Below are 15,156 nucleotides of genomic sequence, written 5' to 3'. Positions count from 1 at the left end.
ACCCACCAAATGAAATATATTTTAATTACCTTCCAACACATGTAGTTTTGCCTTAATCCGACATCAAAGTAGTAAGTTATGGCCATTTAAGTAAAGCACTACTCTATAGTAAGATAGCACGAGACCAACCATGATCATGGTTACTTTATATGACCATACAATAGTCTCATCTGGTCAAGAAAGAACCAAATTCTGAAATTTGACAAAGTGTACCCTCATGCCACAAAAGGGAACCGTGATGGCGCTTTGAAACTATAAGACCCTAAAAATTTCAATGATTTTATTTTTGACCCTCCCATGGTTGTAATATCAATTTTTGACTTGAATTATGTTTAGGGGTGTTACAAAGGTGCTTGGGGAAAGTTTTAGAATTTTTGATTGGATTCAAGGTCATTTTGGGATCCTGAGGCAATGAGCGTCTGTGATATCACCGTGTCACGAAGGCTACCATCTATGATATCGATATGGCACAATGAATAGTCTCCACAATATTGGTATGCCATGCTAAGGTGAAAATTTCATGCAGTTTTATTTTTTAATCACTTGGGATGGGGGCTTTTGTTCTTCTTACCCCTTGTACGACTTTTAAACATAAAATAATCCAATTCCCAATAATTTTTCAAAATGAAATCCCCCTATTTCACTCTCAAAGATAAAACCCAAGAACATTCCAAGGGTTTCACTATGTATTCATCATTCGAGCACCAAAATGCAAATTAACATCAAATTCTTATGTGTTTTAGGTATTTATCTCTCCCCCAAACCTTAAGTTTACATTGGAGCATTGATTTGATGGATTTTCATGTGATTTTAGTTATGTTTTTGGAACTTGGGTTGAGGAGTTTTGGTTCTTTTTGATTGAATTACTTATCCCATGATGTGAATTAAATATTCATGCTCTAAATTGGTGTTTTTTTGGATTGAATTGTTAATTCAATTAAATGGTTGGAATGAGGAAAGTGGCTTTCCTCATATTGGATGAATTTTGGCTTAGAATTGCATGAACCTCAGCCCATTATTTAATTTTATTTTAATTATGGAAAAATTAGATGGTTTTAATTGATTTGAACTCAAGGCATTTCATTAATGGATAAATGGTTATTTAAATAGATTTGGATGGCCTTGGTGGCCATGGTTTGGATTTTAATTTAACTTAGGAGTCAATGTGGATTGTGTGGCTTGGTTTGACATGTTTAGTTTAACCTGCAGGTATATTATTATGAAGATACCAAGTGGTTAATACCTTAATGAGTAACTCTTAGGTTAATGGTTGGAATTATATGTTAAATGGTTTTAATTTGGGATTAAAGGGGGTTTTGTAGCTCATCATAGAAGGTATAGGTCCTGGAAGGACAAATACTAGAAACCACATTTGCCAGCATGGGGGTCTTTATGACCATATGCATAGTTCACACATTATATATATATTTTTGGAATTTTGGAGCCTTGGTGGCTTTGGCCCTTCCTCGAATTTATTTTGTTCATGCGGCTAACATACACTTGGTCCCTTTCAGTAGGGGAGTTGAATCTATACAGCCCGTGGGTGCATTTAGGATGATCAGAACTCCACAGTCTAGGATAATTATTTTTAAATCTTATGCCTAAACCTTTTTCCCTATCCTAATATCCTTTATATGTATATATAAATATGTGCATTTTGGTTTTGATTGAGTTTTGGACATAGCATTATATTATCACTTTCACTGAATTTCATGCCAATTCTTTTCCTACTAACCATCCTAGGATGCTACATTGTTTAATAATATAAGGTCCAAAGATACTTATTTTATCCTTGTGCGGTGTTAGGTGGATTAACACATTCGATGAGTAGCTATGAAGTGATGAGCCTTTATTCTTCAAAAGGCTTTATCATTTCCATATGATTTCATTTTTGACTCATTACTTTTGGATTCTTTTGGTCATGTTCGGGGGCATGTCTTAACCTATTTGGTATTTTGTTTTTAGAGGCCATTTTGGAAAGATGTGGGTTAGTTGGTTGTTAGTTGACTCTTAGTTTTAATAGAGTTATCTATTTATATTTATTACTATTTTATTGGATTATAAATTTGTTATTATTATTACTATTATGTTCTTGAGGTTGGGTTAAGAGGGTGGTCTCCACTCCATGGTGTTCTTGAGATACCTGTCATGTCCAGGCCCTACTTTGGGTCTTAATAAGCTTAGTATCTGAGCATGGTTTAGAGTCGTTGGGTGTCAACAAAGACATGTTAAGTTAAGTCCTTTTTATGGGTGTGTAGTGCGCCATACTTATAAGGATGAGGAGGCTATAAGGAATTTAGGAATGTTTCCCTTTATTGTGTTCTATTTTGGGCTATAGAGTTTAGTGTAGTTAAATTTCTCTAACTCTTGGCTTCCTCGCATTTAATATCATGCCTCCCCAAAGATCTAATGTTCATAGAAACTTTGCTGGGAACTCTCTCCTGCATAAAGACATTATAGAGATAAGTGGCCCTATGTATGGAGTGGAGACCTTGTCTAGGGTCTCTGCTTCTAATTGTGTCACTCCATGTAGAGTTCCACGTGTCCCTACTAGTCCTTTCCAGTCTTCTTAGGGTGGTGATGCTTGTGATCAACCACCTTAGGGGGAAATCTCTAATGCAGAGTTCCACTAATCTATTTATTAACTTACTCAATTATTGATATCTCAATCTCATCAACTGGATCATATTGGTTCTGTTTCTTCTTTATCTGAGGTCACTTGGGTTATCCAGTTCATGAGGTTGAATCCCTAACCTTTACAGGATCTAAGGTTATTGAGGATCCTTAATATTTATGGATGGGATGGAGAAGATTCTCAGAGTGATGTATGCCACTGATTTTAAAAGTGTAGAATTTGTTACATATCATCTTAAAGATGTAACTTATTAGTGGTAAGAGGAGTGGGAGTAGTTTAGGGGTAATGATCTAGAGCTGACATTATGATTTGAGTTTTTGGGTGCCTTTCTTGATCATTTTTTTCCTTAGGAGCTGATGGAAGATGAGGATAAGGAATTTGTTACTCTAAAGTAGGGTAGGATAATTGTTAAAGAGTATGCCTTAAAATTTTAGTTTGTGTCTCATTATGCTGCAGAGTTAGTGTCTATCTAGGGATCCAAGATGAGGAAGTCTGTATCTGGGTTGTCCCATGAGTTGGTATTCGAATATAAGGCTATGATATTAAATAATGACATGGCTATCTCTAGACTTATGGTTTATATGCAATAGTTTAAGGATAAAAAAAAGAAATACGTAGAGATAGTAGAGAGATAGAGCAAGAAGTTTAGGTATTTAGAGATAGGTGAGGGGCAGCAGAATAGTGGGAAAGATAGTAGACAATGGACCAAGAAGAAGAACTGGGACAATTCTTATTCTCTGTTAGTACTCTTTATCCTAAGTGTTTTGGCGATCATCATGCTCAGGCTAGTGGTTGTTCTAAGGCTTAGGTTGCCTCGCTCAGGATAGTATAACTCAGTCAGCCCCACCTTATCCTTCTTATGGTAGCTTAATTATGGTTATTATGAAGAAGAGAGGAATTGGTGTTATAATTATTATCATCTTGGTTATATGCAGCAAGATTGTCCTTCAGCCAAAGTTTACACTGGAACTAATAAAGTTCTGGTGCCACGTCTTCAACTCCTGCACCAAAGGGCGCTACTTATGGTATCATTACTGGACAAAATCATCTCTACCCTCTTGTCACCCAGTAGTAATCGGAGGCATCTCCTGATGTTGTTACTAATATGTTACAATTCTTTTCCCATGATGTGTATTTTTTGTTTGAACCAGGGTCTACCCTTTCTTTTGTGACCCTATATATGGCTGTGCATTTTAATATTGTCCCTAAAATTATTTTTGACCCCTTTTCTATGTCTTCCTTGGTGGGTGATTCTATAGTCTCTAGAACAATCTATAGGGGTTGTGTGGTGTCTATCTTTCATAGAGAGACAATAATGGATTTGATAGAGTTGGATATGGTAAATTTTAATATGATCTTGAGGATGGATTGGATTCACTCGTGTTTTGCTTCTCTATATTGTAGGACCTAAAAGGTCATTTTTCACTTTCCAAATGAGTCGGTATTAGAATGGGTGGGGAGTTCCACAGTACCCAAAGAGGGGTTTATTTCCTATCTTAGAGCTCAAAAATTGATTTCAAAAGGGTGTTTACATAATCTAGTTTGGGTTAATGATTCCAACTCTGAAAGTTCTTCTTTGCAATCTGTCCCTTTGGTTAATGAATTTCTTAAAGTTTTTCCTGATAAACATCTTGGAATTTCTCCTGATAGGGAAATAGATTTTGGGATTGTTCTTTTAATTAATACTCGTCCTATTTCCAATTCTCCTTATAAAATGGGTCTAGTAGTGTTAAAATAGCTTAAAGAGCAGTTAAAGGATCTTCTTGATAAAGGGTTCATTTATCCTAGTATTTCTCTATGGGTTGCTCCTGTGTTTTTTATGTGAAACAAAGATGGGTCTCTTCAGATAAGTATAGACTATCGTCAGCTGAATAAGGTAACAATGAAGATTAAGTATCGTCTTCCTAGGGTTGATGATTTTTTTTATTAGGTTCAAGGTGCTATATGTTTTTCTAATATTGATCTTCATTCAGGAAATCATCAGTTGAAAATTAGGGAGGTTGATATTCCCAAGAATGCTTTTCGAATTTGGTATGGTCACTATGAGTTTTGGTGATGCCATTTCAGTTGACTAATGCTCCGACTTCTTTCATGGATCTTATGAATCATTTTTTAGGTAGCTTTTAGACTTATTTTGGATATTTTTCATTTATGACATCTTGGTGTATTGTAAGTGTAAGGTGGATAATGCCAATCGTCTCTGAATTGTATTGTAGACCCTTAAAGAACAGAAGTTGTATGCTAAATTTTCTAAGTTTGAAGTTTGATTCAATATGGTGACTTTTCTGGAACATGTTGTTTCTAGTGAAGCGATTAAAGTGGATCCATAGAAAGTGGAGGTAGTTAAGAGATGGCCTAGACCCATGACTCTAACTAACATTAGGAGCTTTTTGGACTTGGCTTCATATTATAGGAGATTTGTGGAGAGTTTATCATTTATTGCTACTCCGCTGACAAAGATAACTCATAAGACGGTTAGGTTTTTGTGGTTCGATGCTTATGAGGGTAGTTTTGAGAAGTTGAAAATAAGATAAATTTTGTGCTAGTTTTGACCTACCTGAGGGTATTGATAGTTTTGTTATATTTTCTAATGTATCTCGTGTGGGAATAGGCTGTTTGATAAAACATGGTAAGATTGTAGCCTATGCTTCTATGCTTTTTAAGGTTATGATAGGAAATATATAACTCATGATCTAAAGTTTGTGGTTATGGTTTTTTCTTTGAAGATTTAGCACCATTACCTGTATGGGATGAATGTAGATATCAATTTAGATCAGAAGAGATTGTAGTATGTGTTCACTCAGAAATAGTTGAATATCAGGTAAAGGAGGTGGTTTGAATTGCTCTAGGATTACGATATGAGACTCCACTATCATCCAGGTAAGTAATATTATTGCCAATGCTCTTAGAAATTTTTCTATGGGGAGCTTATCATATGTGGGTGAGTAGAAAAGAGGATTAGCGATGTACATTCACAAATTAGCTAACTTGGGATTTCATCTTTTAGACTCGAAAGATATGGTAGTTATTATTTAGGAAGTAGTCAAATCATCTCTTAGTACTAAGGTAAAGGAGAAATAGGATTTGGATCCCATACTCATACATATTAAGGATGATATAGGTCTGTCAAATGTGATGGCTTTCGAGATTGGGGGAGATAGCATTCTAAGGTACTGAGGTAGGTTGTGTTTTCTAGACGTTGATGGACTGTAAGAAAGGATTTTGATTTTGGCTCATGAGTCCAGATATATGATTCATCTAGTTTGACTGAAATTTACCATGACTTGAAGGAGATCTATTAGTGAAATAACATGAGGAGGAATGTAGCAAATTTTGTTGCTAAGTGTAGGGTCTGTCAATAAGTCAATGTTTAACACTTGAGGCCTGGTGGCCTAGCTCAAGAGATAGAGTTGATAATATGGAAGTTGGAGATGATTAATATGGATTTTATTACAAGTCTTACATGGTCCCACAATCAATATGATTCGATTTGGGTAATTGTGGATATGATAAATAAGTCCTTTGACTTCTTGCCTGTGAGAACTAACTACTAGGGAGAGGATTATGCAAAGTTATTCATTCAGGAGATTGTTAATTTTCATGGTGTGGCAGTGTCCATCATTTTAGATAGAAGTATGCAATTTTCATCTTACTTTTGGTATTTTTTTAGAAAGGTTTGGGTACACAGATGAACTTTAGCACCGCCCACCCTTAGAAGAATGGGCAAGAGGAGCGTACTTTTAAGACTTTGGATGATATGCTAAGGGCCTTTTTGATTGAGTTTAAGGGTTTTTGGGTTGACCATTTACCTCTTATTGAGTTTAAGTATATTAATAGTTATCATTCGAGTGTTCAAATGGCTTCTTTTGAGGCTCTTTACGATTGGAGTTGTAGGTATCCTATTGGATTGTTTGAGGTTAGTGAGGCTGGGTTCTTTGTTCTTGACTTTATTCACCAAGCCATGGAGATGATTAACGTGATTAGACAAAGACGTATGACTTCTCAAAGTCACCAAAAGTCTTATGCATATTTGAGGCGAAGAGAATTGAAGATCTAAGTGAATGGTTAGGTATTCTTGAAGGTGTCTCATATGAAAGGATTCATAAAATTTGAGGAAAAGGGGAAGCTCATTCCCCATTACGTTAGTCCATACCAATTTTTTTAGGAGAGTTGAGAATATTGCATATGACTTGAACTTACCTTCGAGTTCGGGTTCTATTCATCCCGTGTTTCATGTGCATATGCTGAAAAAATGTGTGGGTGATCCTTCCTTGATAATATGTGTTGAGGATGTTGGTGTTACGAATTCTTTTACTTGTGTATCTGACAGGAAAGTTCATAGGTTGAGTTCCAAGGATGTAGCTTTAGTGAAGATTCATTGGATAAACCAAAATTTTGAAGAGGCTGCATAGGAAGCTGATTAAGATATGAAGGCCAAGTATCCATTCTTCTTCTTCGAGATGGACAAAAGTGCTTATGGTGTGAGTTTTATTTTTCTCTTGTTACCTTACAAGTTTTTCATTTGATTTTGATGTATTCTAGTTATTATCGTGGTAAATATTGTCCTAACTTATTATACGAGAACGAATGATCATAAGGGGGGGATAATGAAAGACCTTTAAAATTTCAATAATTTTATTTTTGACCCTTCCTTATTCGTTATATCAATTTTTGACTTGTATTGTATTTAGGGGTGTTAAAAGGGTGCTTGGTGAAAGTTTCAAATTGTAAGGGGTTTGGGTCATTTTGGGACCTCGAGGCAGTGAGGATCCGTGTTATGACCGTTTCACGAAGGCTACTCTCAGTGATATCGGCGTGGCATAGAGGATAGTCTTCGTGATAATGGCGTGCCATACCAAGGTGAAAATTCATGCAATTTTATTTTTTAGTTTCTTGGGATTAGGGGATTTCGGCCTTTTTACCCCTTTTATGACTTTTAAAAATAAAATAATCCCAGTCCCATCAATTTTAAAAGATCAAATACCCTTATTTCACTCTCAAACATAAAACCTACTAGATGTAGTTTTGATTATGAGCAGCTGACTACAAGGGACCAGGTCCCTAGATATGCAAGATACAGTACAATTGGAACGCATTGTCTGTACATCTTTGTCCTCTTAGGTAACAAACTTCCAGGTTCTATTTCATACTGATTTGGACAGTTGGTCCAATGATCTTTCAGCGCTAGTCATCACTCATCTATAAAAGAAAAGAAATGCCTTTTCATCAATTGATTTTTGCAAATTCAAAAAGTAAGGAAATACAGCAAAAACTTTATTTCAAGATTACTCAGGCATTACTCATGTTCTAATCTTTGTATTTTGCTTAATAAGTGAGTGAGTGTTCTTGAGTGAATAATGATTTTTAACTGAAGTACTCATGTTATAAGAGTAGTGTCCTATTTTTTTGAAAGAGGGGCTTAGGTAGAGTTGCCTATGCTCATGACTGATTAGAGTTATTCAGTAAAGAGGGTCCTTGGTAGAGTTACCAAGATGAGATTGTAGTAGAGTTGCTACAAGCGAAAGGAGCCTAGAGGCAGGCTAAATTCTAGAATGTAATCAGGTGGTTGATTATGGTGTATTTCTTTGGTGCTTGTAAGGGAAATTCATGGTTTTTCCCTTCCTGGTTTTCCACATAAATTTCTTATGTTATCAATCTTCATTCACTCTCTTTAGTTCTCTTGCACTTTCTTGTTAGTATGCCTATGATTGACTTTGACGGACCTGGTCCCTCATGGTGTGGTGCAACCCCCAAGGGTACAAACAAATGGTATTAGAGGGAGGTCACTATAAAAGGTTCACACCTAGAGTGTCTTGGTCAGCATGACTGCTCTAAAATATCTATTTAAATATTTGGAGAGTTAGATTTTAAGTAAATTCCTCTAACTCTCCAAATATCTAAAATTCAAGAGTAGGTTACTAAGTTAAAATCTGAAAATTCAAGCTTAGTTAATCAACTGGAGAAATATAATAGTGCCTGGGATAAAGATAAAAATAATGCACTAGAATAATAGATAGAAGATCAAGAGATTGAGTTGATAGCTTTGACTCTACATATATTAGAAATTGAGTAATGGGTTGCTAAGCTAAAACTTGAAAATCTATGTTTGGTAAGTTAACTGGAGAAAGTAGATGTTTCTGTGTGTAAAGGGAAGAAATAAGTCTCAAAATTTTAGGTTGAGCTTAAATAAAAACTGGAGGTTTCCCAAAGGATTCTCATGATTGCACTTCACAAGAATGAGGTGTTAGAAAAAAACCTGGTTCGTCTAAGGGAAAAACTTAAAAAAATCCCAAAAATGGACTCAATATTCTTAGATCCTTTCAAACTTGACTAATCGAGAAGTTAATAATGGTAAGGGCCTTGGGTATCAGCACAAAACTCATTCATCTGGGTCACAAGGAAAGATTGATCAAACTGTAAAAAAACAAAGCATGTATATCCTTGTGCACTCACAACAGAAGAGATGACATCTGAAAGAAGAATGTCTAAGCTGGCTCAGAGCAAGAATAACAATTGTTAGACATGTACACCAGGGGAGCACCTTTTATAAAGGTGTAAGACCTTGGAAAAACATGAAGAATTGCATACTACCTAGATGGAAAATAAGGTATATAATCACACCTTAGTCCTCTTACTGGAAACTCAAACTCAAATGAGTTCCCAAGTCTAACAAAAAATGTATGTTCAGGAGAGAGAAAGCATTTGCTAATAGAAAAACCTTCCTGTTATGTAATTGCTAAAGACTAAATGAAATGTATGATTATATTCTATTTCTCGAGACACTTCAAGGTGAGGTGTCTTATGTGATTCACACTTATATCCCAAGAATGAGATCACAAATATGTGAAAGAAAATGGCAAGTTCAAAGCAATGCATGAGTAACTCTGGAAACTTGAATAATTCTAAGTTTAGAACCTGGTCCTCAGACCTATTTCTAGAATAATTCATGATATAATATGGTGTAATAAATCTAACAAGCTAATGTTAGGATTGATCAAATAAGCCTAACCTATAATTAAGTGAATCAGTTTCTCTTCACAAAATTGGCTAGGTTTAGGAGGCAGCTATCCTTGGTATACTAGGTACATATTGGTCTAACTCAGTACCATACCCTTGTAGGGATACACCTATGGGAGAAACTTCGGAGGTGGATAGATATGACAAGCACAAATTTGGAGATTCACTTAAACTAGATAAGGACATGGTCCCATCTCTCAGGTTAGTATCTTGTATGTGCAAATTTTGTCTGTTCTGCCAAGAAAAATCTGCATCCCCCTGTCCTTTTGTCATAAAAAATTTGTCATATTTTAAAAGGAATGAGTAACCTATAATATGATATTGATCATATCTTGTTTCCCCAGAATACCTTTCCTTGTGCTCATTATTCTTTAAATCTTGCTGCACCAACTCCTTCTTGTATCAAAAAGGAAAACCAAAATTCGAAATAGCCTTTCAAAGAAAGTACCTTCTTGATGGTTGCAGCTCTCCCAGTCTCTTGTCATTCAAAGGATTCTAAGCTTAGCATTGTGAAAAATCACTTTCCAAATGCTCCTAAAAAACATCCTTTTTATCCTTCTCTTTCAAAGGTTAACTCCTTCATCACTCAACCTGTCAATGAAGAATCATCCCTAAATCTTCAAAACTATCCTGATGATGTTGTGATGGATGAAACATGGGCTGCTGAAAAATCTCATCTTATTGTCAAATAGCTTAGGAAAGATCATAGTTGATTATAAGAAACTTGATTTCAGTAAAATACCAAAAATTTCTGGAAAATATTCTAGAAGTTTTATTGAGTAGCAACTGACTCTTTAGGGACCTAGTCCTAAGAAGAGAAAAGTATGTGAAAGATAATCTGCGATCACTTATACTAGATGAAAGAATCAAGCAAAAAATGAGGTTGTGTCCAAGGAAGAAATAAACACGTTGTTGAAGAATCAAAAGGTGTTAACTAGAAGGATTTTTGATTCCAATATGCTAACAAAGCCTGGTAAGGTTGAATTAGTTGAGTTTGTTTAACATCAAGGTTGGATGTATGAAATGGAAGGACCTATTCCAACTATTTTTTATGAGATAGTCACAGAATCTATTTCACTTTGGAATTCTTAGAAGATGGGATGAATTTGACTGCACAAGTCCAAGGAAAAAAAATTAAGCTAAATGAGGAAACACTGGGGAGGATTTTGGAAGTTCCTATATATGGGGTGAGAAATTCCTCCAAGATGCTACCTTAAATAGAATTCTTAGCAAATGCATCCAAAATAAAAGGAAAATTCATGGCTACAGTGAATAGGAAATCATTCAAAAGTAAGTTTCAATTGATCTTTGACTTTGTGAATAAGGTTATTCTGCCTAGCTAACCAAAGAAAAGCAATGCCTCATCCACTGATTTGTATGTAATGGAATGAATGATTAGCTTTAAATTCATTAATCTACCTGCATTGATGATAAAACACATTCACAAAGTTGTTCTTGGGAAAAATTGAAAGAATGGTATTCCTTATAGATTTTGGCTGAACAAAGTACTTAATCGTTATGGCATTGTCAGTGATTTTGGAACCCAAAGATATATGGTTCAAATGCTTGATATGAAAACATTGGTCAGGACTGAATGTCTCAAACCATGTAGAATTTATTAAAGAGAGAGCTTAACAAGGAAATAAAGGAACTAAAGTTCAACCTAGCTACCAAAGATGAAGAAATCAGCAAGCTCCGGGTTCCAATTCAGCATTTCTCAAAAAGGAGCCCATGTGACACAGAAATACTAAAAAATAAGAATTCCAAACTGAAGAAGAAGGTGTCATTATTAACTGATTAGGTCCTTAGTTTGAATGGAGAGATAAGGCATCTCAACAATAACCTAACCCTACTCCTTTAAAATCCTTTTCCTAGTCCTTCACTTGTTAACCCTTCTTTATTCCTGTGGTTTCTTTCCCTACGAACATTTAATTTATGCACTGCAATAATACTTCTCCTACTTATGAATGAATCTTTACTTTGTTTGTTACATTTGTTCTCTTTAAATTGTAAAGTTATTCCTCATGTTAGTGTTTCCCGGTGGCTATGAGTTAACTAATTTGTGCTTAATTTAGTCTTGGTTTACTTTTATCACTTTTCAATGATGCCAAGGAAAAATACTAAGTTCATGTAATAGGGGAAAGGTAGCAGGTGGATCAGGTACCAAGTAATTTGAGTTGTAAAATTTAATGACATACTGATAGGGGGAAGTATGTGATGTACTGACTAATATGAATGAAGAAAGTCATGTTGATAGGAGGAAATTTACAAATGCACTAAATAAACATACGTGATGCTAGGTGAAGAAATCATAGGTTTTTGCTGCAAATAACAACAAGGGGCCAGGTCCTTATATTGCATGATAATGAAGGAAGTATAATGATAGGGGGAACATTCATCTTCAATTAGTAATCATACTAATTAAATATGATGAATATGCATTGATGCTCAAAAGTGTATGGTTGGTTGGCCATCATCAAATGGGGAAAACATGCTAGATGTAGTTTTGATGATGAGCAGCTAACTGCAACGGACTAGGTCCCTGGATGTGCAAGTTACAGTACAACTGGCATGCATTTCTTGAATAGTTTTGTCCTCTTGTGTAACAAACTTGCAGGTGCTATTTTGTACTGATTAGGATAGCTTGGCCAATGATCTTTCAGACCTAATAATTACTCATCTATAAAGAGAAAGAGATGCCGCTTCATCAAATAGTTTTTATAAATTCTAAAGAGTGAGGAAAGGTAACAAATACTCCATTTCTAGATTACTCAAGCATTGCTCATGTTATAATCTTTGTAGTATGCTTAATGAGTGAGTGAGTGTTCTTTAGTAAGTAATGACTTGTAACTGAACTACTAATGTTATAAGAATAGTGTCTTTTTTTATTCAGAGAGGTTCTTAGGTAGAGTTGCCTAGGCATGTGACTGATTAGAGTTAATCAGTAGAGAGGGTACTTGGTAGAGTTACCACGATGAGCTTGTAGTAGAGTTTCAACTAGAGAAAGAAGGCTATAGGTAGGCTGAAATCTAAACTACAATTAGGAGAGAGGATTTCTTTAGTTATTGTGAGGCAAGTCGTGGTTTTTCCCTTCTTAGGTTTCCATGTAAAAACATATGTTTTTATTCTTCCTGCACCATCTTTAGTTCTCTTACAGTCTATTATTATTTTTCCTATGATTGACTCTAAGGGACTTCGATCCTCATTATGAGGTGCAACCCCCAAGTTTTCCAACAAAATCCAAGAATATTCAAGGGTTTCACTGTACATTCATCATCTAGGCTCCAAACTTTAAATTCTTGTATGTTTCAGCCATGTATCTTTCCTCCAAACTTTATGTTTACCTTGTGGCATTGATTTGATGGATTTTTTTTGTGATTTAGTGGTAGATTTTGAAATTAAGTTTAGGAGTTTTGGTTGTTTTTTGATTAAAATACTTTTCCCATAGTTTGAATTGATTATCATGCTTTAAATTTGTGTTTCGGGGACTGAATTGGTACATTAATTATATGGTTGGAATGGGGAACATAGGTTTCCCCAAATTGGGTGAAGTTTGGCTTATAAGTGTGTGAACCTCAACCCACTTTATTAATTTGATTTTAATTATTGAAGAATTACATGGTTTAACTTGATTTTGAACTCAATGCACTGCATTAATAAATAAATTGTTATTTAAATGGCCTTGGTATCCATGGTTTGGATTTTAATGGAACTTGGGAGTCAATGTGGATTGTGTGGATTGGTTTGACATATTTAATTTAGCTTGCAAGCGTATTTGTATGACAATACTAAGTGGTAAATGCCTTAATGAACGAATCTTGGGTTAATGGTTAGAATTATATGCTTAATGATTTTAGTATAGGATTAAAGAGGGTTGTGTAGATAATCGTGGAAGGTGGAGGTTCTAGAGGGAGCGATATTGGAAACCATGTTTCTCAGCGTGGGGGTCTTTATGACTGTGCACATAGTTCACACATTATATATATGTATGCATGTACAAACACACACACATTTATATATATATATATTTGGAATGGTGTGAGCCTCGGTGGCTTTGGCCCTTCCTCGAATTACTTCAGTTCGTGTGGCTAACATGCACTGAGCCTCTTTTAAGAAGGAAAGCTGAAACCATATATCTCATGCGTGCCCTTGGGACGAACAATGCTACACAGTCTAGGATAAGTATTTTTAAATCTCATGGTTAAACCTTTTTCCCTCTTCCGACATCATATATATATATATATATGTATGAATGTGTGCATTGTAGTGTTGACTGATTTTTGGTCATAGAATTATGTTTTCACTTTTCCTGAGTTATATGCTAGTGCTTATCTCACTAACGATCCTAAAACACTACTTTGTTTCATAATTTAGGGTTCGAAGACACTTCTTTTACCCCTTGTGCAGCACTGAGTGGATTAGCATGTTAGTCGACTAGTTGTGAAGTGCTAAGACTCCATTCTTCGAAAGACCTTATCATTTCCATATTCTTTCATATTTTTGACTCGATACTTTATAATTCTTTTGGTCACGGTTGGGGGGTATGTTTTTACCTATTTGATATTGTAATACCCCGCATGTTTCTAATCTTGTGATTCATACATTAGTACATGACTTAAAATGAATATCCTAGTGATAAGATAGCTTATGATGCATTAAGCATGTTCATATGAGTCAGTTAAGGTAATACAAGCTAAGAGTTTTTGACTCCATAAAGTTTTAGTGTTCGATTTTGCAAGGGTCATCTTTGAATGATCATAACTCGATGTTAATATGTTATTTTGGCTTATTTAGACCCACCAAATTGTATAAGATCGAATTATCTTTCCAATGATACTAATTTCGCCTTAATCCAATACCCGAGCGAAAAGTTATGCCCATTTTCGTGAGAGACAGTAAGCATAGGTGATTGGTTAGGCGCTGCCTAACCCAAGCATAGGCGATTGGTTAGGCACCGCCCAACCCAAGCATAGGCAATTACTTGGGCGCCGCCTAAGCCAATTTCAAGTATCAAAAACACTCCGTCTTGAGTTATTTTAAAGGTAATTAAGTCTTTAAATACTCCTTACACGTCCCTAAACTTAACCCTATGAAATATATATCTTCTAAACCTATTACAACCCTATTTTCATCTCAAAGATCATCATCCAAGAGCACTAAAGGAGAAAAACAACTAGGGTTGCATAAGTAAGCTTGAAGATCCAATTTCAAGGAAATTCCTCCGTCAATCATCAAGAGTCTTCCTTCCAAGGTATGCGTAGTATTCATCTATGGATTCAATTAGTTCATAGAGTTCAAGAATCAATCTTTAAAAATACAAAAGCTTGGTTGATTGTGGTGATATGATCATACCCATGTTAATGCGTGATTGTTTTCCACTTTTTCATTATAAAGTATGATTTCTATATTGTTGGGTATTGATGACATGTTATTGATATTGGGTGATTCCCAAGATGGAATCTTTATATGTTTTTGTGAATTCATGATATCATATGAGTTGGAAA

This window comes from Capsicum annuum, chromosome 1, assembly GCF_002878395.1.
Source record: "Capsicum annuum cultivar UCD-10X-F1 chromosome 1, UCD10Xv1.1, whole genome shotgun sequence".
NCBI classification, from domain to species: Eukaryota; Viridiplantae; Streptophyta; class Magnoliopsida; order Solanales; family Solanaceae; genus Capsicum; species Capsicum annuum.
This window is presented reverse-complemented; position numbering follows the sequence as displayed.